The following is a 27,682-nucleotide window of genomic DNA, read 5'->3' as shown; positions in this document are numbered from 1 at the left end:
TGGTTCCATTATCTTTCATTATCCTCTCCAGTTAAAATCATTCCAGACTTTCAGCTTCACCTCTTAGTGACAATGCGTGTCCCTGCTAGAAAATTGCTTACTCTGAGGAATCAAAGTCTGAAAACATCTCTAAGCCTTCTCCCTCCCTCCATTTTAACACTCCACAGACTTGTTTTGTGTCCCGTTTTGGAATATATTATTGTATTACAGAAGATGTGTCATAAGAAAGATCATCCATCAAGTTGAGGATTTAGCATAGGCCAAGAATATAGTAGGCATACCGTAAATATTTTTGAACGAATAAAGGAAAGGACTCCATCACATCTTTAAATCAAAGAAAATATTTTAACTTTCTTTGAGCCTATAATTCTGTTAAAAATCAAACATTATGTAAAGCTCAGAGGCAGCTAGAGCTAGTTTCATGTCTGCCATCTGTCATATTCATTTTTCTGGTGAAGAATGTTTAGAGCACTAAGAAATACTGGGGAAGGCATTTTCATTAAGTGCATTCTATTGATATTTTATTTGAGTTAACTCCTTGTTGAATGGAATCTTAGCCAAGTCAAAGACTTGAAGAATTGCTCTCAATAACACGGACCTTCTTCCAGTCCATTCAGGTCATTCCTACCCTGGGCAGAGTAAAGATCTGAGTCACCCCAGCACTCAAGTGTGTTGATTGTGTAAAGGCTTCTCTCATTTTACATTCATAGGACACTGAGACTGGAAATAAATCTAGGATATGCTGACTAATTCTCCTGGCAGATATCAGCTTTTAACATGCATGAGATATTCCCCCTGTCATTTGCCTGAAGGGCATTGGAGGGAGAGAGGAAAATGTACTTCCTCAGAGTCAGCTTCGTCTAAGTTCTCACACAATCAATATTATTATATTTTCTTGGGTTCAAGGCACAAGGAATTGTGATGGATAAGTAATAAAAAGTAAAAAAGTCTGTCACTATTTTACCACCACATTTCAGCAAATATCACAGTGGAATGGTTCAGAGGCAATCAGCAATTCCTTCTGGCAGGATTCAAAGGCTTAAATAACCAGACATCATCTGGTTAGATAGACTCAGTTTGCACAGTTTCAGTACATCCTAGTGCTCTAAGTGTAGCATCTTCTTGCTGATATAAGCACCTATGACCACCACAGGCCTTGAATTGCTCACCATTACTCACCTTCTACAAATGGAAACTAGAGTCATTGCTTATGTTCATTCATTGTCTCATTAATTACCAACAACAAACACAAGTCATTTGTTTTCTCTTTAAACTAACTTAACCTAATGGGCAGTCAATTGCAGTTGTTTGAGAGAAAAGCAAAAGGCAATAAAAGACACTATTTTTTAAAAATCTGAATGAGTTAGAATTACCTAGCAGAATATAAAAATACTTACTAAAAACAACAACAACAAAGAGAGAGAGAACAGTGGGGACAGTGATGACAAGGTATGTCTCAGAGTCTCCAAAAATGCAATATTGATAAGTTATCTAAACAAGCTCAATGATAGCACACTCTTAAGTAGAAGAACGCCTCAGCTTTATAAAGAGAAGTAATTTAATTTCATTGTTCTGCGTGACTAGTATGAAAAGGAGCAATAAATGTACAGAGACTGGAAGAAGCAGAGAGAAAAACAGAAAAGAACATAGATGAGAACAAGATACAGAGAAAACAACAAACTAAGAGAAGAAGAGAGACAGAGAAAAAGAAGAAAAGTACACCACTGAGCAAGAGATGATATGCGTAACACAGATCACGGTTCGTACCTTCTTCCCTAAACTCTACGGCCTGTGAATGTTTAAAACTCATCTTAGGATTTTTGCAAATGGTGGGAGTTTGGGGTAAACAGAGACTTCATTGATTCCAACTTTGAATGCCTCTAGGAGAATTCTGGAGCCATTCAAATATCCTACCCCTTTTAGATAACTTGATCTTTTTGTGCAAACATTCTAAGTTTTTCTTTATCTTCAAAGCTCTGTAAGTAAGTGTTAATTCATGGGAGACTGATCCCTTGCCGACATGCCTTCCTAAAAGGTGTTATCCCCAACAAAGCTCTTTAGAACTCAGCCCTGAGCAGAGCTATGGACATCAGTCCCAATCATTTTCAAAGCTCGGAGCACAGTCCCTGATCACACTACAGAGAGGATGATAATCCCCGTCTTCATCTTTGAAAGCTGAGGTAATGAATCATGCTACTAGCTTACAATGTCATAGAGGCACAACTGCAAAACTTGACCCCAATGCCCATATTACATCAGAGGAATAGTGGGGGCTCCCTTAACCATGAATGCTAAACTGGCAGATTAGGGTGAAAGTCAAGAATTCAAGATTGTGAGAGTCAAGATTGTAATCTCTTGGGATTCTATCCCAGCTCTTGAGCAATCAGAAGACAATCAGTGATTCTATAATCATCCAGCTAAAAAGTTCCCCATCTCAAGAATTAGAATCCCTGCTCACTGGAATCTGACATCCAGCCCTGCCTGATCTCCGGGCATTGCCCAGGGACACAACACTCTCTCCTGTCTTCTTCAGTGTACCCGTCAGTAAACACCATTCCACAAGGCCAACATGTGTTCTACAGGGTTATGTGATATTGTTTACACATAGCCAGTGACTTTAAAAATATATCTTATTATGGAAAGATTCCCAATTTTAATAAGATAGACTACTAAGACTGTAAAACTATTAATTTCATTCTACCTCCACTGCTATTCTATTCCCCACCCCCTAATTTTTTTTCTTTTTTTCAAAAATCACCAGGACATGTAAAAATTGGAACTAAAACCAACCCAAATATTAGTTTGAAGCACAGAGCCTCTTCAGTCCCACCTCACCCCCACTTGGGTATGTAGCCAGTCTACACCTTTTGGAATAACTGCCCTCTAATTCCAAAGCACTTCCCATGGCATCACAGAGAGATGGTTAGAAAAATGTCATCAGGGGCCAGTCACACATTGAGACTCCAGATAAAAGATAGTTGTGATCTCACCCAGACACCAGATTGCTACTTTTACTATAGTCAGCCATAGGTGACAAAAGTAAAAAGACAAAATGACACAAACCTAGAAATCCTACAGGGAAAAAAAAAAAAACCCAAAAACAAAGAATGTGAGCTGCTAATAGTGGGTAGTCGGCAGATTATAATCTTTCTATAGAGCAATCAAAATGCCATCATCATATATTGGGTAACAAAACGGGTTTTCACACACTGAGGAGTATGAATTCTACTTACAGAAGAAAACACCAATTTCTACAATTATAACCCTTTATTCTTGATAGCCTTTTCTTTATTTAGAGGGGAGTCTCTCTGACTGTAATAATTCATCATCAAATCAGTAGTCTCTTGGTATTCTGAACAATTTAGGAAAAATAATAAAATATTGGATTAAATAGCATTAAGGACCCTCTCCGTCTCAAAAAAATATAACCTCATATAAAAGTGGATACCTGACGAATTTGAAAATGGAGCTGAAAATTCATTTCTGTGGTACCTTTAAAACTTTGATAGTTCTTTGAAATTGCATTTTAAACTACTTCTTGTTTTGTTCTAAAAAGGAGATTTTTTTCCCCTATTTTCTCTGAAAGTTTTCCCTGAGACAAAATTTTTATCTGAAGTTCTAAAAAATATCCTGCTCTGTCCTCTTCTTTATTTTGAATTACTTCTCCCTCCTAGCTTGTTTTTTTTTTTTTCTCTTCTGATTTGAAAGCAGAATTAGAAATTCTATGAGAAGTAGAAGCTTTGAAAAATAAAAACCTGTATAGCCTTTGCTCCAGCGTTTAATAAAAAGGCAGCCTTTTTTCTAGGTGCTTTTGCTTCTGGAGGCTCACTGACACCGAACTAGTACAAGTGAACTAGTCCCCTGGCCCCCAACTGAACAAACATTAAAATCTGTCAGTAGGCATTTCTCAGTGTGAGAAGCCTCAAAAAGGAAAGAGCAAATCTACTTTCTCCACTGGAGATATTTCTACTATGATGTTGATTCTCAACCTATTTCAAGAACTAATTACCCCTGGGGACTGATGATAAGCTACTGTATCTTTCATAACTAAATAGCTTAATTTGACCATCATGGCACTGAACCTAAATCTACGCCAGCTTAAGACCTCTTAGGATCCCATTGGTGAATTCTTTTGCAAGACATACTACTCAGAGGTTGTATGCATTACAGGTTATAGCACAGGCTCTGATCCTGGCTCCACCCCTTCTCAGCTGTGCATCCCAGGGCAAATTGCTTAAGGTCCCTTTGCCTTAGTTTCCCCATCTGTACATGCAAATGATTCTGATGAAAGAAACTAATTCATCATCAAAACCTAAGAACTTTATCTCCAGAAAAACAAATCCACACATTAACATAAAATTTTAGGCTCCACGAAGTCTGGGGCATGAACTATGAGAGGCTATACCGGTATTTTGCAAACTGTGCATCACAACCTATTCTGGGTAAAAGCAATTTAATCTGTTTGACCAGCTTATTTGAAAGAAATACATATTACCTATATCTACAGAAATAATATGACAATATTGGAAAGTATTACATATAATAGTATTATTAGTTGATAAAATTTTTGTTTTGTGTGTGTGTGTGTGTGTGTGTGTGTATGTGTGTGAACTCATAGGTACAGCAGATCACAAGGTTAGATATATTTAGATATACTAACTAGAGTGATTACTACAACTATGTATCTCTAAAACAGATATCTCTAATAAGAACCCATCCATTCTTTTTTTTTTTTTTTTTTTTTTTAAGCCTAAATGCTATTTATTGAAAAGAGCAGAGAAGAGAGAGTACGGGCCCCCTAAGGACAGGGTGGAACAAAACCAGCAGTGCAAGTCTGTCTCCCGCTCAGCGTATTCTCTTGTTGCTCCACTGAGTCATCTTGTTGTTCATAGGCATCTTCAAGACGTGAACCCAATCATTTTAAACTCTTCTGTGATAAACTACTTGAGAAGTAGCCAAACCTTCCTCTCATCCTTCAGACATAATAAGAATATGAACTCAGGGCGCCTGGGTGGCTCAGTGGGTTAAGCCGCTGCCTTCGGGATCGAGTCCCGCATAGGGCTCTCTGGGATCCAGTCCCGCATAGGGCTCTCTGCTCAGCAGGGAACCTGCTTCCTCCTCTCTCTCTCTGCCTACTTGTGATCTCTCTCTCTGTCAAATAAATAAATAAAATCTTAAAAAAAAATAAGAATATGAACTCAAATATATTATGTCTAATATTAAATAGGCGTGTTACAATAAGAATGTATATTCTTTTATTAAATAATATAAAGCTATAATTTGAGGACATTGGGGTGTCAGAAGCCCTATGTATAAAATCCAAAAGAAGTTCCATGTAATGTGCTGAGCACAAGGTGATTGTAGTATTATCAATAAGATTTTGAAATTTAACATACACCTTTTTGCTTTGTGTGTAGAGCAAACAATTAAACAATATATTAAGAAATCTAGGGGGTGCCCGGGTGGCTCAGTCAGTTAAGGCTGTGTTTGGCTCAGGTCCTGGAATCGAGCTCCACATCAGGCTCCTTGCTCAGCAGGGAGTCTGCTTCTCCCTCTCTGTCCGCCCCCCACCACTTGTATGCTTGCTCTCTCTCAAATAAATTAAGTCTTTAAAAAAAATGTAGATCATCATCTGAAATTTTTATAAGTGTTTTCACAAGAGTATGAGGGAGACATTGAGCTCTTTTCAAACCTATCTATAAAATGTGAAGCCACTCTAACAAGGGGAGCCTCTCACCTATATGAAAATGAAGAACCAAGTAGACAGAAATCTCTGTTCTTCAAGTAACAAAAATCAAAGGGTAAGGCTCGATGCTCAGAGGTAAATTCTATAAATAATACTACACAGAAGGAACCATTGTGTTAAGAATGGGCCACCAAGAATGACAACTGCTTTCACATTTATATAATAACAATCCACACATGATAAAAGTCCTCCACCCTTTCTCTTATTTTCCAGGCCTTTAAAAGAATCTCACCTATGCTCATGCTCCTTTCCATCAGCCATTTAAACTCACCATACTGTCTTTCTCTCTACAAAGCCTCACCCTTAAGATGTATACCAGGTAAACTTCAAGTCAAAATGTTGTGGAATAAAGAGTGTGGATAAGAAAAATCTTTAGTCTCAATGTTTGTCCTAATATTATTACTAAAATTGTGGGAAAATATATTCCTTCAGAATTCCCTAACATTTCCATATTTGTGCATCAGAGACCATTTACAGAGAAATGGAAGAGGTAAGGATGAGAAATGCCTTGATCTCTTTTGAATTCCTCTATCAAACCCATGATGTATATAGGGTAAATTAGAAGAGGAAACAACAGGGCACTTGGCAGTGAAGGCATCTGAAGTGAAGGCACTCCATAGTGATAGCAACCTCACAAGAGATGTATGGCAAGACAGCATTTTTCCCAGGAAACAGGCAAAAAGTTTGTTCATGCTTCTGGTTACCTCTATCAATGTTCTCCCAACATAGTTACAATGAAAAAAATCTACATGGCTTCATAAGATAGATAGATAATATAAATGATGGTCTTAAGTCTTAAATGTGACTAGCCTTTTTTATTCTTCCACTTTAATTGGTAGTTTAGGATTGATAAAACCTAAGAAACTAGTGTCCCAGAGGGTGAAGAAAATATTATTAGCATAAAATCTGGAGTAGAATATTGCCATAATCACCAGAAAGTGGCAGTTCTTCTAAAATTAAGGAGCACTGAGAGCTCAAATATTGACAAGAGCTACTATGCCAGTTAATACACACATTATGAATTAACACATCATATTATCAACTTACAAAGAGCAAAGGACAAAATGAAGCAATAAAATTAAATCTACAATATAGAAACACCTCCATGGTTTCATTCTATTAATATAATCTAGAAAAGAAGAAAACAAAGTTTGTCTTGTAAGTTCTATAAGTTTCAATGGTTATAGCTGAAAGTAGATAAAAGGAAGACAAAATGGAGTACACGTAGAAAGACATGACATGCATTGTTTTGACTTTTTTTTTTAAGATTTTAATTATTTATTTGACAGACAGAGATCACAAGTAGGCAGAGAGGCAGGCAGAGAAAGAGGAGGAAGCAGGTTCCCTGCTGAGCAGAGATTTCCCCATGCAATGCGCGGCAGCTCCATCCCAGGACCCCAGGATCATGATCTGAGCAAAAGGCAGAGGCTTTAACCCACTGAGCCACCCAGGCGCCCCTGTTTTGACTTTTTATTCAATAAAAAAATTAAGGTCTTGCATCTGTAAGGTATATGAAATACCCCACCTTTACTTTCATCTTCCAACAGGGAAAAGCTTACATAACAGCTAGATCAAGAGGGAAAAAAAAAGTACTCTTTTCCTACTACTTCAGTGTACTCTGGAACAAATTTTAAGAAATCTAATATTATTTATTAATAGGCAGATACATCCTTCACATGATATAACCCCAACAGTTGTTATTTACCTATGAAATAATTATTATTCTTATCTAAATTTGTGATGAACAACTAAATTCCTATAAGATATTAAAGAAAGTTGACTAAGAATTCAGGAGAACATATTTTAAAAGATTACACAGCAGAATATATTCAAGGAAATTCAAATAAATATTTTTATAAGAACACATTATTGATGATCATGACCAGGACAAAGCTGCCTCATCCCCACAAGGAATGTTTCTTAAAATAAATGAATAATCAACGAAGAACAAGTATGACATTTGTTTTTTGCTTAATAAGAAATTTAGATATAGCTAGGCAGGGGTGGGTCTGGAAGTTCAACAATACCCTCAGACTCAGATTTCTTTTCGATCCTTCCTATCACCCATCATTGGCATGTTAGCATGGTTAGTGTTTATGGTCTAACAATCTCACAAGTCCAAGCATCATGACCACAGTCACGGGCAGGAACAAACTGGTAGCCAAGCTACTCTCTCTTTTTAAACAGGGAGAAAATTTTCTTTTACCAACCCCACAGGAGAACTCCCTTTATGTGACACTGGGTAGAATTTGGTCAAGTGAACCATTTTAACTGAAAGAGAGTGTGGGAGACTGACTTTATGGCAAAGAATAGCACTGTCGTGATTGGGTTAGACAATGGCACACTGCTTTACAACAAATTCAGGGCTATGTAAGGAGGAAAGAAATTATTGTTGGATAGCATCTGCCTTGCATTTGTAATTATATAGCCAGTCTTACATGGAGGTAAATAACAGAAAAGCTGAATGTGGTAATTCCACGAAATTCCCTGCCTACTAAAAATACAGTTTTCCAAATTTTTGTCCATTCCTATAATCAACAGTTTCAGGATTATGCTGTCAGTATAGTGTATAGCATTTCCTATATTCTGCCTGATTACATAATTTCACTCTTCCTCATAATTCCCTCAGAAACATGCAGGTGAACAAGTAACTAAAATTCCCTTCCAGGTCTTAATAAAGAAAGAGAGGCTTGCTTTTATTAGATGGAGATGGAGATCAGACCATGCTGGCGAGGCATTCAAACTATATCAAGGATGCTATCAGAAGGTAAACTGTTCCTAAGACTTTCCAGAACTAGAGATGAGTTGTTCCTGCCACCTCCAGAGCCTGGGAAAGTTCCTAGCAATCTCCACAACACTCAAAGTGGGAAAGAAGCTAATCTAAGTTGTTGCCCCAAAGGCTCAACAGGGCAGGAGTTCTTGGGGAGCCTCCATGAACTCTATGGGATTTTTCCCAAAGTCTGAAGGGTCCAAGAAAGCACCAGGACATCTTTAGATTCTCATCTCTCCCCCCTTCCTTGAATTGTCACAGATACCAAAAAACAACAACAACAACAAAACAACCATTCATCCATAATCTGGAGATTTTCCTTCAGTAATAAAGGAGAAGTAATGGGGTAGGAGAATTATGAACATGTATGAAAACAGAAGCTAGAGGTAACTGTTTCAATGTGGAAAAGGTTGTCAATACTGTGAAATACTACAAGGTGATGGAGCACAATAAAGCCAAAGAAAAAAAAATCATTTAGCAATTCAAGCTTTTAAAGGGAAATTTCTATGTAGTGGTAGAACCTGACACCAGAAACTGAGGAAATAAGAAATGAAGAAAGGACAGACTATGTGTAGATTACATTTTCTAACTATTTTGGTGAAGACAAGAATAGAGTGGTAGTTCAACGAGACATCATTGGCAATCAAAGGAACATGAAATGAATGTTTCCCTATACTTCAGATCACAGAGAGCTCAGCCAGTCATTTGATCCTCTTCTAGAACATTTTAAATTCATAAATTACCATCAAATGCTCCTACTTAGTACGAATCACCTGGTGAAATGCTTCACAGATAGCTGAACAATACTGAAAGTCTCTTTGTAAATGCTAACAAGAAATAACATGAAATACCCCTTTCTAGTTTCTTGAAGGGGAAAAAAAAATGTATGTGAGGCAAAAGTAAAGAGAAGCAAGCCTACAGCAATCCGCTAGGGAAAATTAATGGTTCAAAAGTCACGACTATAGCAGGAGTGATGCTGACCTAAGAGGTCAAGAGGAAACTCCATTAGTATGTTTTTTCCTTCCTCTGAGCTGTAGTGCTCTGTCCCTTGAGAATGCTAAGGGAATTTTTACAGCATAAGGGCTTCCCATTTATTGCAGTAGCACTCCACTTTCGCAGTTTTTCAAATAAAGGCCCTTTTGCTGTCCATCATGGCATAGTTCAAATAATTCAGTGTTTCTGAGTCAGGCTTCAAGCCAAAGTCTCTTAGGCCACTGCGAGATGCCATGTGGTATATAACTCCTGATATAAGCTTACCTTCCCTTCAGTCAGTGGGTTCACAGAGCTGGTGCTGCATGGGTTTTCTACCAGGTTCTTTAGTCATAAGTAGTATATCTGCATCAAGTTCTTCTTCATTTTCCAGCTTTCTAGACTAACCCTTTTGGTCTCCAAAAATGTAGAGAAACTATTTACAATGATGCAGATATGACATAACCTTTCTTAAAAGACTCCCTTCCCAAGTTCTAAATACTATTGGGAGGAAAAGAGATATTTTTGTGATGATTGCTATAGCAAATGCTCAATAAGTAATCGTCAAAATAAAATTGCATCGTCAGGACTCCTAAATGGCTCAGTTAGTTAAACAGCTGCCTTCGGCTCAGGTCATGATCCTAGGGTCCTGGGATTGAGCCCTGCATTGGACTCCCTGCTCAGCAGAGAGCCTGCTTCTCCCTCTTCCTCTGTCTCCCGGCTTGTGCTCTCACTCTCTCTCTCTGTCAAACAAATAAATAAATTAAAATCTTTAATAAAATAAAATAAACTGCATTGTCAAAGACCAAATGTGCAGAGACTACTTCTATGAGCATGTATCTCATCTCAACCTAATGCTGTCTATATTTTTTTTTACTCTGAGTCTTATCTGGTACCAAAACTCTGATATAGATCTGCAAATAAGATATCTAGGAATAAATAGTATCAGCTTCCAAAACTACTATGCCAAATCTTAAGCTTTTGGCAAGACATTGCATAACCATCTCTTCTTAGCTTGGTAGATGGTGGTTATATATTTATTGGAGACTACCAGACTGGTTCAGAGAGCCAGAGTTTTTATCACAGCTCCACCCCTTACTACGTAACTTTGGACAAACAATTTAAGTCTATTCACCTTGGTTTCCTCTTCTTGTAAACAGGAATAATACCTCCCTTAGAAAGACATTACAGAGATTAGATAAGGTCTTAGGGGAGTACCTAGCTCAAGATAAAGTTTAAAAAATGTTACTTATTTATTATAAATAGGAAAATGTTTTTCTCCCATTATATTAGTAATTTCATTTTGGGCACCTTCTTCTAGAACTTACTCTTCACTTTCTCAGTCCCCTTTTGGACTTCCCCCTGAAGAAAATATTAAAAACCAAATTCAGGGGCACCTGGGTGGCTCAGTGGGTTAAGCCGCTGCCTTTGGCTCAGGTCATGATCTCAGGGTCCTGGGATCGCATCCCGCAGCAGGCTCTCTGCTCAGCAGGGAGCCTGCTTCCTTCTCTCTCTCTCTCTGCCTGCCTCTCTGCCTACTTGTGATCTCTCTCTCTTGTCAAATAAATAAAATCTTTAAAAAAAAATAAATGAATAAATAAATAAAAATTTTAAAAAATAAAAATAAAAACCAAATTCACCCCTTTCGACAGCAATGACGACGAATAAAAGGACAAAATTATCAAAGATTGTGCTTTATTTGGTTTGGGAAAGGTGTTTTCCTTTAAATAGACAAGCAAAAAATGAAACATTCACTCCATATACCTTGTACTACCATGCCATGGATTTGGACAGCTTCTGGTTATCATACAGCACCTTAGAAACTGGGTGAGAGGAAACACAACAAAGAAAAGATTATATTTCCTTCTTTCTAAATGTCACACGGTGCTATTCACCATTTAATATTCTGGCCTTAAAATTTTTTTCTGATTTGCACAGTAGTTTGGAACTTTTAAAGCACTTTCTAATGCAAGAGCTCTCTCAATTTTTTTTTGTTTTTAAAGTTGACTCCATGCCCAGCAAGAGCCCAACAGGGAACTTGAAATCATGACTCTGAGATCAACACCTGAGCCAAAATTGGGTCAGATGCTTAACTGACTGAGCCACCCAGGTTCCCCTATCTCTCTCTCTCTCTTTTTTTTTTTTTTCTTTTTTAATAATATACACAACAGGGGTGCCTGGGTGGCTCAGTTGGTTAAATGTCTGATCCTTGGTTTCAGCTCAGGCCATGATCTCAGGGTCCTGAGATGGAGCCTTTGTTGGGCTCCACACTCAGCAGGAGTCTGCTTGTCCTTTCTCCCACTCTGTTCCTCGCCCCGCTGTCTCTCTTTCTCTCCCTCACTAAAATAAATAAAAATTTAAAAAAAATTTTTAAATATCCACAACAATCCCTGTGAAATAGAGAAATAAACTATCACTTATCCTTTTCTAAATTAAAAACCTGAAGCTGCTAGAGGGCAAATTTTCATTCATAGTCACACTGTTAGTGAGTGGTTGGACAGGGAGTTGCACCAAGGCTTTCTGTCTCGAAGGCTGATACCCACTGAAAGCTTCCTCCAAAACACACTGATTAACCAATAAGAATGACAGATCTACCAATCCTTTAATTTAATCCTTTTAGAAATGCCTGAGGCAGTTAAATAGCGGCCAAATCAGCTGATGCTCTTGCAGCATCTTAGGTCACTTATGAAGGAGTTTGAGTTAGATCCATAGTTCTCTACATTTTACTGAATGCTCAGAAAAGGAAATTAATGAGCAGATTCTTTAAGTATTTAAAAAGTGCTTCTAGGAGCACAAAGAAATATGAAAGGCTATAGTTTTTAAACCTACCTTGAGCACTCGTAATCTTGCTCATATTCTCATCCATAGCCTGTAAACTAGCAGGCTTTTTTTATATCAAAAATTCTATCATCCCAAATACACTAAAACTATGCCTGAAGAATCAACATTCTCCAATTAGTAATACTAAGTTCTGATTATTTTAGATCAATTAGTCATTAAAAAAATAAGAATTTATTTGGCTTATACCATACCAAAACTGCTTTTCTGAAGGAAACTTCCTATTGGATATCAATCTCCTTTGTTTAAAAAACTAGTGTTTTAGTCTATTTTGTTTGGTTACTGGTTAATGGTGCCAAGGTAGAATGCATCATCCCTAACCATTCTGAAGAAGCAAAATAATATTAAAGAAAAAAATATGAGGGGTGCCTGGGTGCATAATAGTTCAGCATCTGCCTTCCGCTCAGGTCACGATCTCAGAGTCCTGGGGTCCAGCATGGCATCTTCAGGCTCCCTGCTCAGCGGGAAGCCTGCTTCTCCCTCTCCCACTCCCCCTGCTTGTGTTCCCTCTCTCGCCATCTCTATCAAATAAATATTTAAAAAAAAAAAAAGAATGAAAAGAAAAAGTATGAGGATTCAAGACAGATAAGACTAGACTTATATTCCAGATCTGCTATTTACTAGCTGAGAGCTTTGGAAAGGCCCTACTATATACCTCAGTCTCTGTTACATTGTCTAGAAAGGGGCATTTATAGTGTCATTTCACCAAGTACTTGTGAGGACTAAAATAGATAATTTATGTAAAGGTCCTGTAGTGTTTATTATCATGTTTTCCAACTATATAGCACCTTTTCAATACCCTTCCAAAGTCTGGGAGATTTCCAGCATTATGGCCTCTCCTTCTGAGAGTAGATGGTAAGAATCTTATTCCTTCTTAAGCCTAGGATGCAGACATGTGACCCAGGCTTCCCCGCTAGTCAGATGCCCCTCCTACTCAGTACGCTCAGTGTTGACAGAATGACCTGGGGCCTGTACCCTGCAGTAAGACCAATAGGATCTCCCTAAGACAATCCAGCAACGTGATTTCAGCTAATATCACTTCATAAACCAAGATAATTTAATATACCCTTTTAACAAGACTAGCTACAGTGCTTTCTGTTATTAGCAACCAAGAAACCCTGACTGAAGCAGAACCTGTTCTAGATACGGCAAGAAGTACACACTCAACGAATAACTGTTCCCTACCACCCTCCCTTACAGGTCCATTATATTAAACAGCACCACCTAATAATAGTTAACTTTTGTTGAGTACTTACTCTGAGCCAGAAAAATGAGAAAACTAAAGCAAAGTGATTCCAAAGTTCAAAGGACTAACAAATAGTAGAACCCATCCAGATAGGATCATCATCATCATCATCATCATCAATAAAAATATGTTATATACATAAGGAACCTGATACCAAAGAGGTGAATAACTTCCCAAGATCACAGAGTTCATAAGCAAAGCAGTCAGGATTTCATATACTACTACTATGTGTTTTTTTTTTTCTATTTTCAGTCATACAGCAATAGGCTAAGCTTATCTTTTGAATACTATCTACAAATTACAAGGACAATTTATATCACAGTTTCTAGAAGAATTGTGTCTTTGACCTCTTTCAATAAGAATTATTTAAAACACTCAAACTATTTACTGTGAATGGAACTGTCTTTTAATCTTCAAGTGGTTCTTTAAAATGAGTTCATGCTGGTGGCATATTCTATAACTGAAGAGTAAGGAATGAGGTCATTATTTCTTGATCGATCCTGATGCCCTATTATCTTCCACTTTGGAATTAGAGACTCTAAATTACATAGTCAATAAATCTCATAGGGTTCATTATAGTTATAGATTCTAGACATCAGTTCCTGATTTTGGTACTTTTGTTGGTTAGCCGACTGTCTAGATAGCACCAAACAAGTGAAAACAGCATTATCTAAGAGTGGCCTTTTGCTCCCAAGAGCTGTTTCTTATCTTTGTTATTATATACCAACTCTATTAAAGCCATTAACTATGGCTTCAGCACTAAGGATACTGAAGTCGTGGCTATTGTTCCAATGGTAAAATGGTTAGAGACCATCAAAACACATAGTAGGCACTTAATAGACATCAATTGAATTTCTTAATGAATATTTATGATACCCATGTTGCGTTGTACTGGAAATTATACTGAACACAATCTACACATATTTTATAACTGAAAACTTTTTTTTAACGAGGAGGAGAAAATTTCAGCTTTAAGGGTTCCAAGTTAGAGGCTTCGGGTAGGGGTGGAGGATTCAAAAATTTACATTGTCAGTTTCTTTCCTTTGTGCTTGCTGTCATTCCTAGAAATACAATGAATAGAAAACAAAAGAACCAGAAACACAAAAGTACAAAATTGTTCAATGTGTTCATATTCACATTAGAAATGGGAAACCATAAAACCTGAAAGAATATTTTTAGTCTCATCTCAACCATAGCCAAATTTGAATGATCTAAGGGAGAATTTGGCTACAGACAATACTTGATGTTCATCTGAGACATCAGATTTGACATCTCCAACATGAGTGACACAGCTGTGTATATAGGATGCCAAGTCCACAGTTTCAAAAACAAAAAACTAGGCAACAATTTCAATGTTTGAGAAACAGAGGACAGACTCATATTTTACTAAATCCATTTGGTCACTTGCTTTGGCTACATTGCTTTGCAATAATTTTTTAGTTTAACAACAAAAGGAACACAAGTAAGGCAGCAAATCTCTCAGAGTCATGTTGGGACAAAAGAAGTACATAACTGAAGATTGGCAAGTCAGGAAAAGGGGCATTTCAGAGAGTGTGCAGCAATGCAGAGCTTCTAAGTCTCCTAAAGGTAACACAGCTTGAGGTTTGCTGTCCCCTTGACCTGTAACAGCTGAGATTGTTTGATCCTTGAAGTCTGAAGGTGAGTGTGTACATGACTGAATTACACTACCAAACATGCCCAGTGCTGAAGAAAGGGAGACAGGGTACACATGCAAAAGGCTGGTAACCGAAAGAACTCTTTGAAAAAAAGATGTGGACGTTGCATGGAAATGCCCCAAAACGAGGACTTTGTTTGCCTGGCTCTGCCTGTAGATGATCACTCTTAGCTAATTATGCTAAATGCCAAGATGTAAAATCTTCCCTGCAGACCCGTAAGGAAGGTGTCTGAGAAAATGGTAGAAGGTCTCTGGTAGAATGCTTATATGTTTAAGCATTCTAGTAGAATGTTTATATGTTTATATGGAAGAATGCTTATAAGTGTTCCAAAGCAGCTTCAAAGAGAGTTGTAAGTAAGATGTGAGAACATCAGAGAAAATCAAAGCTGTGTATGCAAGGGAAATGTTTAACTGTACCAAGATATCTGTTCTTTTACTCGTTCCAACAGGAGATCCATCAAAGCTTAACTGAAACATACAGTTACCTGAGAGGACATGTTACATGAAAAAAGCGTATAACTAGAATTTAAGTAGGATGTCCCAGCATTCCTTGGTCATTGACAATTTGTTTTTAGTAAAAGAAATTTAAAGTCCTGTTTATTCTCCTGCTTATTTTCCTCCTTCCTAATTATTAGCCAAACTCCCAGTCACCAAAATGAGTTATTATTCTGATTAAGTTGGCATTTAAAAGGAAGTAATATGCTTACACCTCTCAAAGGGAATTTTTGCCCCAGAAAGACTCTTGTTAACCAAGATCAATTTCTAATTAGTAAATGATTCTCCCTTCACTCTCCTAACAACAGGCTTTCAGACTAGAGGCTTTTTGTCAGCATTCTTCAAAATATACCTTGGAGGTGACTGCACGTAACTAAGCCTAACACTAGCTGTGATCAGTATATTGGATTAGTACCCTGAATTCCCTCTGGTGCTAATTAATATTTGCAAAATGGAAATATTTGATAAAATTTTCACCAATGAAGTACAGTAAAGCACCAACATTTATAAAAGATTTTGAGCCTCACTGAAAACTAAATGAGGTGAAATAATATCTTTATCAGCATATGAAGTTTAGAGAAAGTTCTAGTCCAGTGTAATTATATATTCTTGTAAAACACGTAAAATTAAAGTTTTAATTACTAGAATCAAGTTAAAGTCACATGTGAACATAAAACAATGTATAAACTTGTCAAGTCACTAAATGCACACTTGAAACTACTGTAACATTGTGTGTCAACTATATTTTAAAAATTTACATGTCAAAGACTCTTTTTAAGAATACTAGAAATTTTTTAAAAAAAGGAATACAATATTGTATCTTCTCCTATCCCCTTGTAAAGTTAATTTCAAGAAAAATAGAAGTCTATTATTATTATAATTTATGTCATAAAAACCTGACTCTCTAAATATATTTATTGAATAATTTAGACATCTTTAAAATGCTCATCTCAGAATAATACATGAACTATTACAAGATAAACAAATAGCAAAAGAGAACCAAACCTAGCATATGTTTCAGATATATGTTTTTCAGTAATAGAAATCTTTTGGCTGTTGTTTAATCTCAAAAGGTGAGAAATTTTACATTGTATCTTTAGCCCAAATCTAGGATAATAATCAGGTATCTACTAAATTATAGTTCTAGTCATCATTTCCTACACTAAGTATTACGGTTAATTTTATGTACCAATCTGACTAGGCCTTAGAGTGCCCAATCAAACATTATTTCCCCTGGCGCCTGGGTGGCTCAGTGGGTTAAAGCCTCTGCCTTTAGCTCAGGTCATGATCCCAGCGTCCTGGGACCGAGCCCCGCATTGGGCTCTCTGCTCAGCGGGGGGCCTGCTTCCCCCTCTCTGTCTGTCTGCCTCTCTGCCTACTTGTGATCTCTGTCAAATAAATAAAACCTTTAAAAAAAAAATTATTTCCCTGTGTCTGTGAAAGTGTTTCCAGATGAGATTAACATCTGAATTGGTAGACTGAGTAAAGCAGATTACCCTCTTTAATGTGGGTGGGGTCTATCCAATAGGATGAAACCTAAATAAAAAATAAAAGGCTGAGCTTTCCTTTGAGTAAGAGGAAATTTGTCCGCCTCACTGAGCTGAGCTCTGAATTTAGGCTCAGACTGAAACACTGACTTTTCCTGAGATAAGAAGATTCTCTCTCTCTCTCTCTCTCTCTCTCACTCACACACACACACACACACACACACCCCTAAAAGGAATGACAACAATTTCCCTTTGTCCATTTACCACCATCCTGAAAAGGAAGCAAAGGGAAAGGAGAGAAAAGTTTGACCAAAAGCAAATCAATAGCTTCTCAATAAAAAACTAGCTTTCGGGGCACTTGGGTGGCTCAGCCGGTTTCGGCTCAGGTCATGATCCCAGGGTCTTGGGATCAAGCGCTTGGGGCTCCCAGCTCAGCAGGAAGCCTACTTCTCCCTCTCTGGCTTCCCCTGCTTGTGTTCCCTCTCTCACTGTCTCTCTCTGTCAAATAAATAAATAAAATCCTTAAAAAAAAATCAGCTATCAATATCTGAAGTATTTATAGAAAAATGAAATATTTTCTTCTCTTTAAATTTATACCAGCTTCTCTCCAATTACTGCCTACTCCATATTTCCAACAGATTTTTTAAAAGATTTTATTTATTTATTTGACAGAGAGAGAGAGAGAAAACACAGGCAGAGGGAAAGGCAGAGGGAGAAGCAGGCTTACCGCTGAGCAGGGAGCCCAACTCGGGGCTCAATCCCAGGATCCTGGGATCATGACCCAAGCCCAAGGCAGACACTTAACCAGATGAGTCACCCAGGTGCCCCTCAACAGATTTTTTTTTTAATTCAACATATTACAGAAGCTTATAATCATCTAAATTTTGTTAACCAATAGAACTTATTAAAACCAGGAGTTATGCTTCTGATTCTTGATTTTGGCTCAGGTCATGATCTCAGGGTGGTGACAAGTCCTACATCGAGCTCCACACTGGGCATGGATTCTTTCTCTCCTTCTCTCTCTCTCTGACCCTCCCCCACTGTTCTCTTTCTTTCTCTCTCAAAAAATCTACAAAAGAAATTTTTTTTTAAGTATTATAAACCATTGGGACGCCTGGGTGGCTCAGTTGGTTAAGCAGCTGCCTTCAGCTCAGGTCACGATCCCAGCGTCCTGGGATCAAGTCCCACAACGGGCTCCTTGTTCCGCAGGGAGCCTGCTTCTCACTCTGACTCTGCCTGCCACTCTGTCTGCCTGTGCTCGCTCTCGCTCGCTCTCTCTCTGACAAATAAATAAATAAAATCTTTAAAAAAAAAGTATTATAAACGATTATATCAAATATTTAGAAGGAATAATTAACTCACTTTAAAAGTTCCTCACTATTGAGAAAAAGACATAATATTGAATAAAGAGTGTGGCATATTTAAGAGAAAAATATAGTAAACATCAGCATCTCACACCAAATACAAGATACACTAAAGAGCTAAATCCCATTAAGAAATATAAAAGTGCTAGAAGAAAATATAGAATAATTTTTTATAGTTTTCTGGTGGACAAGGTCTGCCTAGGCAAGACTCAAACTGAGGAGTCATAAAGAAAAGACTACCAAGTGGGATTACATAAATTGCTAAATTTCTGTGAGACAAAAACACTTATCTACTATAAGAACAAGCCACAGTCTTGAGTTCCAGCCCAGTTAATTACTATTGACTCTGTAGGAGATGCTTTCATTGGCAGTTCTAGCAAATTTTTCACTCATGATACAAGCAATTATATCCATTTCCACCCCACCCCTTCAGCCAGTTACTCTTGCCTTGCTATTTGTTACCCTAGGAGTAGATCCAGGTTCTGTGAGGATCACAGTGGATATAAATATGAGAGGCTATCTCCATGAAAAATAGTATCATATTAGAAGTATAAAATTAGATATGAATGCTTAATGAAAATGAGAAAATAAATCACAACTTTTAAAATTAAGAAATGATGCACAACACAAAAATTTTTAAATTTAGGAAAACAACCTAGCATTTTTATTAACTGATACTATACATTTTCCACATTTTGATTTCCTATTCTTTGATCACAGTTTATGACAATTGTCTACCACTATTTTCTAGAGAAAATAAAATAATTTGGTCTTTTTTCTACAAAAGTTGATGGAAACTTATTTTGTTAACAGATTTACAAAGTTAAAAACTTCTAGCTTCATAACAATAGACATCACAGAACACATTTATATCCACTTTGGTCATGAATCTGTATGATGTAGAGGTTTTCCTGGAAGCCATTAACTATAAATACAAGTGACTGAGAATCATATATAGCCTACTAAATCCAGACTAAATGATGATCCATCTTATTTTACCCTTAGCCAATTCTCAAAGATATCCACAATTATGTAAAATCCATCTGATAAGAGAAGAAATGAGATGGAGGGAAAAATGGAATGGAAAAGAGAACAGTTTTAACTGATTGTGGTAAAAATGTCTTACTTTGCAAAATTTACCAAAGCATAAAATCATATGTTTTTATGCATAGAAGCATAAAATGCTTCTATAAAGCATTAAGAGGATCCCTCCTAGAGCCTTCAAAGGTGTCCTTTCCAGTGAGGGGCCTGAAACTTAAGCTTTAGTAGGTTAACAGTAAATCCATCATTGGTTTCTACTCATGACAGGACAAAGTGAAAAAGGAGCCAGAAGAATAGGAGCAAATGAATGGCAAAAGCAGTGATTTCAGGAAGTCTACAATCACAAGTTAGCATATATCCAATTCTAGGCAGGTGGTGGGTGAGGAGGGGGAAGGTTGTTGGTGTGAAGTAGAGAAGGGAATACAATCAGAATGAAACGCATTAGAATGAATCAGTCAGAGTAGGAGCCATGTAAGCATTTACTACACAACATACTACAGATACGCATGTATGGAACATATATATGATGATGGCTCTTCTTGAGAGGAAGGAAAGAGAGAGGAGGAGCCTGGTGCTGGCTAAATACTTTACAGACACGATTCTGTTTAACTCTCCCAACAATCCTGGAGAGTGGGTACTATTACACCCATTTTATAAATGGAACCGAACACTTTCCCAAGGTCACGGCTAGGAATTACTAACCCTGATTTCCACCCTACTTTGTGCCACACTGCCCACATTCATTGGTAATAAAGTAGATTTCATACTGGGGCCTGGTTAGCCAGAGGAACTTCCTTGTAAACCCTGGATATAGGGGCGGGCCAGGCCAGATGGAGACATCCAATCAGTGGGGCGTGCATATATTTATTGTGGTGAGTTGAAATCTCATTGGCCACCTGTGTGTGGGCCAGGCTCAACCACCTCTATAAAGGTTAGTCTGTGAGGCTGACGGGGGGGGGGGGGGGGGGGGGGGGTAGTAGGAGGAGTTAGAATGGCCCTTAGAGTAGTAGGAGGAGTGAGAATAGCAGTTAGAATAGCCATTGGGATCGCCGTTTGTGTAGTCTTCAGGAGAGTCCGAGCGTTGTGGTCATCATGGTCATCGGGAGCATCGTGGTCGTCCTGGTCATCGTAGTCATAGGCAGTGGCACCACAGCGAACAGCCTCGCTGCCAGCAGCCTTGCCACAGCCAGCGGCCTTGCCACCACTGAGCTGCGGCCCTGCCACGAGCGGCCTCACCCGAGCGGCATCATTCTAGGGAGCAGCCCCGTCCGGGGAGCGGCCTCGCCAGAGCAGCCTCATTCTGGGGAGCGGCCCTGTCCAGTGAGTGACCTCCTCAGCAGCGGCCTTATCCTGGGAGCGGCCTCCTCGGGGAGAGGCCTCGTCCGGAGCAGCCTTCTTGGGAGCAGCCTTGTCGGGGTCATCGTCGTCTTCTCTTCCTAAGAGAGGGCCCCTACCAGTCAGTTTGATTTTTGATGCTTGGCGCGAAATAAAGCTTTCCTTGACTTTTGCTTGGCATCAGTCTCATTCCTTTGATCACGGACCCTAACACATACATCCCGGACAGCAAATGCCCAAACATAGGAATTTTTCAGTATAAGGCTACCCACATTCAAATGGGCTTCTAAAAGTGACCAAATTAATAGAGAAAATAAGGCAAGTGATTTGGACTATAGTCAATCTTGTATAAAGTTATTGAGGTCAAATTAGAGAGGACTTACCCCCAAATGGCAATTCAATAGCAAGGCTGTTCTGCAGCTTTCAATCAAACTTTCCACCTGAAGTCTATTGCAGTAGGTATCTGAGCTTCCTTCTGTGTAAAGAAATTAGACTGGAGACTATGAGCTTGAGTCAGGATGGTATTGAGTGAGCAGTGTCTACTTACCTGGCCAGGGGTTTCCAGCAATTTCTCATAAAATACAGGTTCCAAGCTAGGCAAATTCAAAGTGTGACTGGCATGTGGCAATTAAGTTGATATAAGTAAGAAGGGGCTACATAAGTGAAAAGTGAAGAAAGGGGACAAATATAAATGGCCATATAAATTCACTTAGAAGAAATAAAAACGGACAAAACTGTGAGGTAAACTTGGGAAGTTAAAATGTCAGACAGTATTTGGAAATCACAAAATTATTGTTTTCTTCATTACCAGAAAAAAGAGGCAAGATTAAATAATAACTCATTCACATCTTAGATAACTTGGGCTTGTTTTGTCCTTTATTGAAATAATATTTATAGTGATATCTATTTGCAGAAGTGAGATATATGTATTAGTATATATATTTTTTATATATTACTAATATGTGGTGATGTTGTAAAAGAGCTAAGAACAAATATTTTAAAGGCAGATTAAGAGGAGAAATTAATGCCTGCAATACAACTTTGAAAAATCAGTGACAGTGGAAGTAAATAAGTGAAACTGTATATTTCACTAATATGGGCATATAAAAGAAAATAGCTTATGAAAATTGAATCCTTCTACTCATTCAGAAGAGAAAAAAGAATGGTTTTATTATACACAGATGCCATGGAGTGAAGCCAAATTTCGGATGATCATAAAATTACCTTTCATTTGCTGTCCCAGCATTTGAAAGTGTAACAAATTTCAAGATTAAGCTGCAGAATCTCCTTTAAAAGTGTATCATATATTTGAAATCCATATAGTCACACGGAGTGAAAGCTAACACCTAGGTTTCATGGATACAGCTAGTTTAGATAAGGATAACACTAAGGAAAACAAGAGTCTACCTGGAAAACTATACCGTTTAGAAAAATAGAAAAATTCTATCTCCCGCAAATTAAAAGCTAGAGAAAATATAATACATTGAGGGTTTTTTTTTCTTTTCCCATTTTACTAACTTGACTTTTTAGAGTAGTTTTAGGTTTGCAGCAAAATTGAGAGGACAATACAGAAACTTCTCAAAAGCCTTTGCACCCATTCATGCATAGCTACCCCTTACGGATATCTTCCACCACAGTAGTACATTTGTTACAAGACAAACCTATCATGATACTTCATTATCACCCAAACTCCCCAGTTTACATTAGGGTACACTTGGCATGGTACATTCTATGGGTTCGGACAAATGTATAATGACATGTATCAATCAGTACAGAAAATATTTTGACCTTTTTGAAATCTATCTTACAGTAGTCCTCCCTTATTTGTGGTTTTGTTTTCTGGAGTTCCCCTTTCAACATTTTCCGTGATCTACTTTCAACCACCATCCAGGAGCAGATGATTCTCCTTCTTACAGCTAGAAGGTGACTGGTAGCCTAAAGTTATGTCACAATATCTATGTCATTCACCTCATTTCACCTCATCTCACCTCATCACACAGGCATGTTGTCATCTCACATTACTTCAAAAAGAAGGGTGAGTACAGTGTGATAAGGTATTTTGAGAGAGAGCAAGAGATCACATTCATACAACTTTTATTAGAGTATATTGTTATATTTGTTCTATTTTTATTATTAGGTATTGTTAATCTCATACTGTGCCTAACTTATAATTAAACTTTATCATTGGTATGTATGTGTAGGAAAATTATATATATGGTTCAATACTATCCCAGTTTTCAGGCATCCACTGGGGGCCTTAGAATATATCCTCCACAGCTAAGGGGGAATTGTTGTATTCTTATTTTAATGAAAACTATGGGATGCGTTTTTTCCAAATCTTCTTTTTCCCAGATATCTTAATATCTAAACATGATAGTTACTGATTTTGTTCTTTTTTTTTTCTTTAAAGATATTTATTTGACAGAGACACAGCGAGAGAGGGAGCACAAGCAGAGGGAGAAGCAGGCTTCCCACAGAGCAGGGAGCCCAATGCGGGACTCAATCCCAGGACCCTGAGATAATGACCTGAGCCGAAGGCAGCTGCTTAACTACTGAGCCACCCCGGCACCCCAAGGTTTTGTTCTGTTTTGTTCTGTATTTTTAGAGATAGGTCAAGGTACTATGATTAGGTAATCTATCTAGTCAAGAAAGAATCACTTTATCTACTATAATAATTAAAATATACCTACATATAAACCATATTAAACATAATTGAGTATTTTTATTGTAAGGGTAATTTGGGCAGGAAATTATCAGAAACTCCCAATTACCTTTCTATAAGGTGGCTATGGCAGTAATTTAAATATCTTATTGACAGAGACGTTGTTCCCAGATTCACTCCAGTTACTGTAAGAGTTGACTAATCAGATAGCGGGGCAAATGTAAAGTTATCTTTATCTAAGCTTCCAAGGACAGCTTTTTAATTGATTCAGAACTACTTAACTCTAGTACATTATTAGAGGAAGGACTTGTATGAGTGAATATAGGGATGTGGGCATCAAGTATGGGTAAAAGAGCTGTCAATCTCAGTGCAAATCTGAGGGAAGTTTGAATGAAAGCTTCCTAAACTGCTGTGTGAGCTAAGCCTACCCGCAGTCCTCAAACCAAAGCTGAGAGAGTCCTTTATCTGACATGGAGCTGACATACTCAATTACTGATTACAAATAGCCCATTTGGGAACCCTCCTACACTGTCGGTGGGAATGCAAGCTGGTGCAACCACTCTGGAAAACAGCATGGAGGTTCCTCAAAATGTTGAAAATAGAACTACCCTATGACCCAGCAATTGCACTACTGGGTATTTACCCTAAAGATACAAACATAATGATCCAAAGGGGCATGTGCACCCGAATGTTTATAGCAGCAATGTCCACAATAGCCAAACTATTGAAAGAACCTAGATGTCCATCAACAGATGAATGGATAAAGAAGATGCGGTATATATACACAATGGAATACTATGCAGCCATCAAAAGAAATGAAATCTTTCCATTTGCGACGACGTGGATGGAACTAGAGGGTATCATGCTTAGCGAAATAAGTCAGTCGGAGAAAGACAACTATCATATGATCTCCCTGATATGAGGAAGTAGAGATGCAACATGGGGGGTTAAGGGGGTAAGAGAAGAATAAATGAAACAATATGGGATTTGGAGGGATACAAACCATAAGTGACTCTTAATCTCACAAAACAAACTGAGGGTTGCTGGGAGGAGGGGGGTTTGGGGGGTTGAGGTTGTGGACATTGGGGAGGGTATGTGCTATGGTGAGTGCTGTGAAGTGTGTAAACCTGGTGATTCACAGACCTGTACCCCTGGGGATAAAAATATATCATATGTTTATAAAAAATAAAAAATTAAAAAAACAAACAAACAAAAAATAGCCCATTTGATGCTTTACATAATTCATTAAATCCAGCACACTCACTTCCCTCAGTCTTTCTTCCTACCTGAACACCTGCCAGGACAACTTGAGCATTTCTACTTTATTGAGAAGTGGCCATCATTCCATGTTTTCATTAGCCATCTCAACAGCAAGTTTGCCTCATCCCCTGTGGTCCTTGTTAGGGTGTGTATTGTAAAGTCCTGTGACAGGAGAAAATGTTCCCAAGTCAAAAACTCTAACAAGACCATTAAAACCCTCTACTGAGCAGATTTTCCTGGCTTCAAGGGCACTCACTCTAACTACTGCAGCCACACTCTAATGCTGAGAGAGAACAAAAGCAGGTAAGCAGTGCCCATTGCAGAGCTAACAGGGCTTAATGGCAAAATTAATATTCCTAAGTAAGCATCATTCTCAGTATCATACAGAATATACCTGTTGATCAGAACCTGGTTATTCAAAGCTACTCGGGAAGATTTACTTCTCTTACTGATGTTCAGCTCTCCTCTAGAATACACTGAGTTTGGACTCTTTAGAAGTAGAGCTCAGTGGGGTGTCTGGGTGGCTCAGTTGATTAAGTGGCTGTCTTCAGCTCAGGACATGAGCCCAGGGTTGTGGGATAGAGATCCACATCCGGCTCCCTGCTCAGTGGAGAGCCTGCTCCTCCCTTCCCTTCTATGAGCCGCTCTGCCTACCTGTGATCTCTCTCTATCTGTCAGATAAATAAATAAAATCTTAAAAAAAAAATAAGTAGAGTTCAGTTAAAAACTAGATAAGCTGAAATTAATTCTTGTGTGGATTAACTGTCCTTGAGGGAAAATCTATATAGGAATTTCCAAAATAATTTTAAAAGCAAAGTTTTTAATAATAATCTGACTCTTATTTCCTATTCATGTTTTAATATACTTATATGTTATATAAGTATTTTATAACTTATAACTTAGAAACTCAATAACTTCGAAGTTTTCTTCTTTAACTTCTTAGCTCAACAACTAAGAAAGAACTTGCTTTCCTGGTAGTAGATCTCTAAGTAGTCTCTTTCCACTGCAAAAAAATAGAGGTTTAACATCTTGACCTCCATGCCAAAACATAATCAAGACCACAGCATTATAATGAAGTGATGGTGAAGTAATAGAATATACAATTAATCTAGTGTCCATTGATGTAATGGACTTTCAAGATATCTACTTGAGTAAGTATAATTACACTTATGATTCTTTTGCCTTTTGTGAACATAATTTTGTAGACGATTTAACACAAGACAGATGAGAAAAACAGTCCATCTAAAATCAAAACCCCAGCCACATAAACATATACATTTTGTTTCTCTGGTCACACAAGTGCAAGAATTCCCTACCCTCTCCAAAAGTATCATTACATTTCATGATTAAATGCACACTTACCTGAAACAGCTTCAGGAAAATGTGACACAATTTTTAATACACCCCTAGGAATACAAGTAGCTTGTATCTTCATTGAATCCTTCTCAGTTCAGCAGCAATCTACATGGAGAATCAACACGGACACCAAAAAAGCAAAGAGAAGAATTACAGTAATTCATGAGATATAGTAATTCATGGTAAAAAAAAAAAAAAGAAATCTGTATATGATGATGATAAGAGAACCATATGCCTCTAACATAACTAAAGCCTTTGTAAATTGTCCAGTTTGTGTTACTATAATCTGAATGGCTTATCAGATTTTTATATTAAAATAGTATCATTCACTCAATATTTATCCAACATATACCCACTGGATGGATGAATGGATGGATAGATGGTGAATGATAAAGTGAAAGAAATTAAATGGTATGTAATTTCTTTTTTTTTTAAGATTTTATTTATTTATTTGAGGGAAAATGAGTGAGAGAGAGCATAAGAGAGGAGACGGTCAGAGGGAGAAGCAGACTCCCCAAGGAGCTGGGAGCCCGATGCAGGACTCCATCCTGGAAGTCCAGGATCATGACCTGAGCCGAAGGCAGTTGCTCAACCAACTGAGCCACCCAGGCGCCCTGGTATGTAATTTCAAAGAAACTATGTGGCAGCATGTTAAAACATGAGCTTTAAGCCAAATAATATATAGGGATTAAATCTCATATCCATTTACTAGCTATGCAATCTTAGGAAGTTACTTAGACTCTCTGAGCCCCAAGATTTTTGCCTGGAAATTTAACGTAGTAATACCTTTTTTGTAGGCTGTGTAGGAAAACTAAACAAACTAATGAGGAAAAAAACACAAAGTACTACACCTTACATCTTATTACCAGTCTCCCTCTTTTCTCCGGAGAAATGTAATGCATCTAAGTCTAGCTACAGTGAGTATTTGGCATTTACCATTGATCCATAACATAAAATACTCTTTCCACTAGACCTACAAAATGTAAATAGTTCTGTTTCCTCTGCTAATTTTTTAGTTTTCACAGAAGTGTGCTTATATAAAGGAAAAGTGAAGACATGAAGCCATACACAGGAATTCTCTAAGTCTAAACACAGGTCTTGAGTAACATTAAATAATATATAAACTGTCAAAATGAGGTTTATATACTAGTAAAAATTGGGGCTCAAAAAATTTTGCCACCTGCAAGACATGTTTATTTAATGCCCCTAAACAAATTACGTTTTTAAATTATTTTGTTCTTTGAAAACAATTATATTTTGTGTTTACAATATATTACATAATAGTTTTAACATCCTCTTAACTGGCAACAGGTTAATCATCAACTTCCCTAAGGCAAAATAAAAGGAAGTAAAATTAAAGGTTAGAGTATGAGAATAATAGAGTTTATATCAGAACCTTCTGAAGGAAGGTAATAAAGAAGGGACTTGTATGATACAA

At 37.6% G+C, this 27,682-nt stretch overlaps 1 long non-coding RNA gene across 2 annotated transcripts in view; it reads right to left on the bottom strand.

The window, feature by feature from the left end:
- Positions 1-24,828: 24,828 nt before the first annotated feature.
- LOC116588314 overlaps positions 24,829-27,682 on the bottom strand; it is a 105,655-nt gene continuing 102,801 nt past the window's right edge. For both annotated transcript variants that reach the window (XR_004284882.1, XR_004284883.1), the window contains 2 exons: positions 26,251-26,349; positions 24,829-25,050 (listed from right to left, as the gene is read on the bottom strand). This is a non-coding gene — a long non-coding RNA (uncharacterized LOC116588314). The remainder of the gene's footprint in view (positions 25,051-26,250; positions 26,350-27,682) is intronic.

This window comes from Mustela erminea, chromosome 4 (genome assembly GCF_009829155.1).
Source record: "Mustela erminea isolate mMusErm1 chromosome 4, mMusErm1.Pri, whole genome shotgun sequence".
In the NCBI taxonomy this organism is placed as follows: Eukaryota; Metazoa; Chordata; class Mammalia; order Carnivora; family Mustelidae; genus Mustela; species Mustela erminea.
This window is presented reverse-complemented; position numbering and strand designations above follow the sequence as displayed.